Raw genomic sequence first — 5,958 nt, forward strand, 5'->3', positions numbered from 1 at the left:
ATTTTTTAAAGTGTAGTATATTGGTAATGTAAGTGTTTTATGAAATATTATTTTAAATTTTTTAAAGTAGATTTTATTTATTGTACCTTTTGTATCAGGGTTTATCAAAATTTTAGTATTTATATTACTTATCTCGATTTAGGTTGATTCATAAATAATTTATAATTAATGTATCATAATTATTATTAAATTATTTATAGAAATGAGATGTTAATCGTTTCCTAAGATACCTAGTTTCTTAAGAAAAAATTATTTTTTTAAAGTTGGTTGTTTTTATTTAATTTTCTAAGTATAACTATTAACTTATTTATTCTTTAGGGATAAGCTTTAAAGTTATTAACCTATAATTTGCTTTTTAAAATATAATAGTAAGCTTTAAACCAGTTCTCTTTAAGATTACGTTTTAGTTCATTATTTTATATATTGATTTTATAATTATTTTAGGTTTTATATTAAGATTATTGATTTAATTTATTAATCTTCGTAATAATGATAGAATTAGTATATTTATTTGTATAAAAATTTTACCTTGTAAATTTATTATGAGGAACTAGGCAAAATTTATTTCCACCTGTTTATCAAAAACAGGTCTGGCTTGCTCACTGAGCGAATTTTTGAAGAGCCGCGGTATTTTGACCGTGCAAAGGTAGCATAATCATTAGTCTTTTAATTAGTGGCTGGAATGAATGGACTGACGAGAAATCAACTGTCTCTTAATAAATTTTTGAATTTAACTTTTGAGTCAAAAGACTTAAATTCTTAAGGGACCGATGACCATCGCAGTCTGGTCCCTTTAATCCCACAAACCAACCAACCAACTTAAATTCTTCTTTAGGACGAGAAGACCCTATAGAGCTTAACATTTTACTTTTATATAGTTTTTTCCTTGTCTTTCTATATTTAATGATGATTTTTGTTGGGGTGACATGAAGAATACATAAACTCTACATTATTGTATCATTGATTTATGTTAGTTGTTTCGATCCATAATTTATGATCATAAGATTAAGTTACCTTAGGGATAACAGCGTAATTGTTTTTGAGAGCTTGTATCGACAAAACAGATTACGACCTCGATGTTGGATTAAGAAACATTTTGGGGGCAGGAGCCCAGTGATTAGGTCTGTTCGACCTTTAAATTCTTACATGATCTGAGTTCAGACCGGCGTGAGTCAGGTCGGATCTATCCTAAGACTATTAACCCATATTAGTACGAAAGGCCGGTATGGTTAACATATTTTTTATTATATTGATTAATATTAATTAATAAAACGCATGATGTGTCACTGCCAAATAACACAGCTCGATGTAACTCGGACCATATATAGAAAGATCTGCTGCAGTCTAGTACACAAGCTAACTGAAAGAAATAAGGAATAAAATGACACTTTTATTCAAAGACTATAATTACACTGAAATCACCGCAAATTACTATGGTCTCCGGGACGTTACAATAAGCGGGTCATAGTTCTAAATAGGGAGTGTGATCACCAAGGACGGCAATATATACTGCCCACAAGTTTAATATGGTGTTCTTGTAATAGGGCCTTCAGCTTCGTTAGTATATGTGGACGCGTTGCAATGTGTCTCTCCCACACATCCCACACGTGCTCCATGGGATTTACGCCGACATCGTTCTGGGTGCATTATGTGTTCCTCACTTCAGTGAATCTGCTCTCAGAGCAAACGACCATCCTCCCTGTTAGTGCAGTCTTCCTCTCGGCACTACTGCAAACTGTGCCTCCTATGTTCGGGTTTTTAACCGGACCCAGCGTACTGGTCGTCGGGGAAAGAGACCACCCCCATGCAGTCGCACTGTGGATCGTGACATTACGTGCTTGGCGCTCCCGTTGCAACTACAGTCACTGTTTGACGTGGGTCCCTTCTTGCCTGCTGGACAAAGTAAGGTCTTCTGCTGCTATAGTTGACCGTGGTCGATCACCACCTCTCCTTCGCGCAGAAATGCCTGTGTTCCGGTAGGCTCCGTTGCAAGTGAAACAAGGTTGTGAGCAATACGAAACTCATGGGCTACACTCATCACACTTCGTCTTTCTTCCAGTTTCCAGATGATTCTAATCCATATGAAGTCTTTAAAACGCTCTCTCCGGGCCTAGCTGTAATGAAGAACACTAGCACAGTGCACCGCAGACGCTCACTGATTGCCAAACAGTGTCTTTTCCCGTCCCTTCAGCTGCCTCGTGTTGCCAGGGCAGCCCCATCTAGCGCTATAGTGACGCTTACCTTATGCCTTGTGACGTTAAACTTCTGTGCACGACTGAGAGACCTCTAGTCACAAGCTCCCGCACTTTCAATCATTTCCACCAAAACAGTCAATACGTTATGTTTCTTTGGATAGGATGAGAAGCACTGTAAGATTATTCGCTGACGATGTAGTGATGCGCAGGAACGTATTGTCATTGGACGATCGTAAGGAACTGTAGAGAGGCATGGACAACATTTTCACTTGGTGTGATAAACGGCGGTTGTCTTTAAATTTAGATATATGTAAGATTCTGTCTACAAGTAGAGAAAGAGAAATAAGATTAGTGATCAGCATCATGAGCACGCCACATCGCATAAATCAGTATTAGAGAAAGCGGTCTGAAGGCTTAAATTTATGGTAAATATCTGGGAAAGTGTGGTGCAATTTTAAAGAAAAACGCATACAAGACGCTAGACTCTACAATATTGTTCGAATGTTTGGTGTCCTTATCAAGTAGGCACGGCAAAAGAACGAATTCATAGACACGTTGCTAGGATCATAAGATGTCGCACAGTTCATACCAAAGTGTAATAGAAATTCTGGGGGAACTAAAACAGGAATCCTTCGAAGAAAGGCTTCGTAGTTTTCGAGTTTACCCGATGAACAAATTTATAGAACTTGTATTCTAACATGACTATGCGACCATTATGTTACCACCAACATTTCTCTCGTAGGGATAGTGAGAAAAATATACGAGAGATTAACGCACATGCAGAAGTAGTTACACAGCTGTTTTCCTGTCGCTAAGCACGCGAATGGAATACGAAAGAAAACTGTTAATATTGATATATTGATACGATGCATTGTGCAGTGGTTTGCGAAGCACTAATGCAAATGCAAGATCTTAATTGTATTGTTACTCTAAGTAGTCTCAGCGGCACACCGTAAGATAGTTCACGGAGTGTAGGTGTAACAGACACGTTAAAAATAGTGGAATTAATCTCGTTTCATGTGTAAGATTCAAAACGAACTAAACTGTATATTACAATACGGATTATTGAAATTGATGTCATATCTCCTATCTCCAGCTCTACATCTATAAGCTTAGCCTTATTAGGGATTTGAAGGAATCGCTCTTTTGCACTTTCTTCAATATCATTAATAGGTAAATTCTGTGACTGTCAGTATGAAGTGCGGCTTGTTATTACTACGACACTTCGATGAGAGACATGGAATTATGCAAAAAAAAAATATAGTTTTTGTTAGAGAAAATATATTTTTTACTCTGTTCACGCTAATAATTCTAGTATTGAAGCTGGGTTACTCGAATAAACAGCTTAAAAATAGGTATCATTAGAGTTGGAATAGCAGGTTCTCGATCGAAAATCTGTTGTTGACATATTTTAGGCGAAAATGATGTTAGTAGTTTGGTTTTCCCAAGCTTTAGCAATTATTTGGACTGGTGTTTTGTTCCTCAAGACGGCTGTGACATTCTGCCTCCTGTTTGACCAGCTCCGACATTTCTGAGAAAGAGACCTAGGATGAGCACACGAAGTGGCAGCCCTAATTCCCAATTAGTTCCACGTGAGGTCGGACAGACAGGCTGCAACTGCAGACCCTAGGCTAGTCAGCAGCGGGAGTGTGGGATCGGAGGTGTGCGGGCTGAGGGGGGCGCAATTTCTCGCCGTAATCGGATCACCGGCGGATGAGTCGGCGGCCGCGGCGTCAGCGGCTGCTGAACAGGCGCGCCGCGGACCGCACGGTAGACAGGCCGCGATAAACGAGCAAGTCTGGCAACTGCGGCGCGGGAAACTTAGTTGGCACTGTGCGTGCCTTCTGCACGGAGGTGCGGAACTTTGGAAGTTTCTTACCCCTGCGGCATCATTAAAGCGTACATATATCTGCAGTGAATGTCGGTACTTTTCTGTGACTATAACGTGAAGAGTACCTAACCACTTAGTTACTTTACCTACGGGTATTTGCCACTTGGCAACGGCCTTGCCGCAGTGGATACACCGGTTCCCGTGAGATCACCGAAGTTAAGCGCTGTCGGACGTGGCCGGGACCTGGATGGGTGACCATCCAGGCCGCCACGTGCTCTTGCCATTTTTCGGGTGCACTCAGCCTCGTGATGCCAATTGAGGAGCTACTCGACCGAATAGTAGCGGCTCCGGTAAAAAAAAAAAAACATCACAACGACCGGGAGAGCGGTGTGCTGACCACGCGCCCCTCCTATATGCATCCTCATTGAGGATGACACGGCGGTCGGATGGTGCCGATGGGCCACTTGTGGCCTGAAGACAGAGTGCGTAAAAAAATTTGCCAATTAACAATTTTGCATGTTCGAGCCTTTTTTCTTTCATATTGCACATTATCCAAGCATGATTTCTGTCGGTTTTAATTATGTCCGCGTCTACTCTCAAAGTACACATTTTTTGTGTTTGCGCAGTACCTAGTACAATTTGCACCAACCACGCAAGCCGGCTGGAGTGGCCGAGCGGTTGTAGGCGCTACAGTCCGGAACCGCGCGACCGCTACGGTCGCAGGTTCGAATCCTGCCTCGGGCATGGATGTGTGTGTGATGTCCTTAGGTTAGTTAGGTTTAAGTAGTTCTAAGTTCTAGGGGAATGATGACCTCAGAAGTTAAGCCCCATAGTGCTCAGTACCATTTGAACCAACCGCGCATGGCTTTTGACAAAGGAGTTCAGTGGCAAACTCGGATGGAACTCAGGGAACCGTGACCACTGTAATCATAATGAAGAAAGACACCGTCTGGGTCATGTACCAAGTGAACCAGCTGCGTTTTTCCTCTTTATATAGACTTGTGTCCAAAAGTAAAGCAAAAATCTGCAATTTCCCCGTCTCGTGTCTAATGCACGGTATAATCATACAAACTGTCGACAGACGTCCGTACAATGGTGACTTGCACGGAAGGTGGCATTCCGGTCAACGGACAACCAAGCCATCGATGGCGTCTGAGCACCTATCAAAAGGGGTAGTGTGTGCCGGGTAGTCCCACATTCACAATCTCTGTGTACACAGTCACAAAGAAGACGCCTACCAGGACCTCTGCGGTGGAGGGCCATAAGGAGAATGGAAGCAGGAGAGTCGCAAACTGATGTGGCCCTTTGGCTTATTGTGAATCGTTCTGCTGTTTCTCGTATGTGGCGACAATTTATAGTGACCGAAACACTATACTTAACCCCAGGGCAGAGCCGACCATGTGTGATATCAGAAAGACAGGAGTGTTACTTGGCTGTACGGACACGACGGTACCGCCTTAGTACTGCACGGCCTGGCATTTCACCTCGCAGCATCCACTGGACGTGTTGTATCGAGACAAACGGTGGCAGAAGGCTTCGGCAGAGTGGAATGTATTGTCGGAGACGTATTGTGTGTGTACCTCCGATGCATCTTCACACAGAAGGGAACGTCTAGAGTGGAACATGCCACCTGGACGGTCGAAGAGTGGGTCAATGTTGTTTTCACAGATGAGTCCAGATTTAGTCTGGAGAGTGCTTCTCGATAGACTCGCATCTGGAGGGAACGTGGAACATCATTTCGGGACCCAAAAATTGTGGAAAGAGGCCGACATCGAGTAGGGTCCCTAATGGTGTGGGCAGGGATCATGTTTACCACACGAACCCCTCTTCATGAAATTGTAAGTTGAATCGGCAAGGTTTAACTGAAGTCAGGTGTAGTGACAAGACTTGGGATCTCATCTGCGGTTTTTGCGAGGTGCTGTGGATTCAGAC

The 5,958-nt window shown here is 42.3% G+C and overlaps 1 pseudogene; it reads left to right on the top strand.

Moving 5' to 3' along the window:
* The first annotated feature begins 4,191 nt into the window (after positions 1 to 4,191).
* On the top strand, positions 4,192 to 4,309 carry LOC126211233 (5S ribosomal RNA; annotated as a pseudogene).
* Positions 4,310 to 5,958: the final 1,649 nt, after the last annotated feature.

The sequence above is a fragment of the Schistocerca nitens genome, chromosome 1 (assembly GCF_023898315.1).
Source record: "Schistocerca nitens isolate TAMUIC-IGC-003100 chromosome 1, iqSchNite1.1, whole genome shotgun sequence".
NCBI lineage: Eukaryota > Metazoa > Arthropoda > Insecta > Orthoptera > Acrididae > Schistocerca > Schistocerca nitens.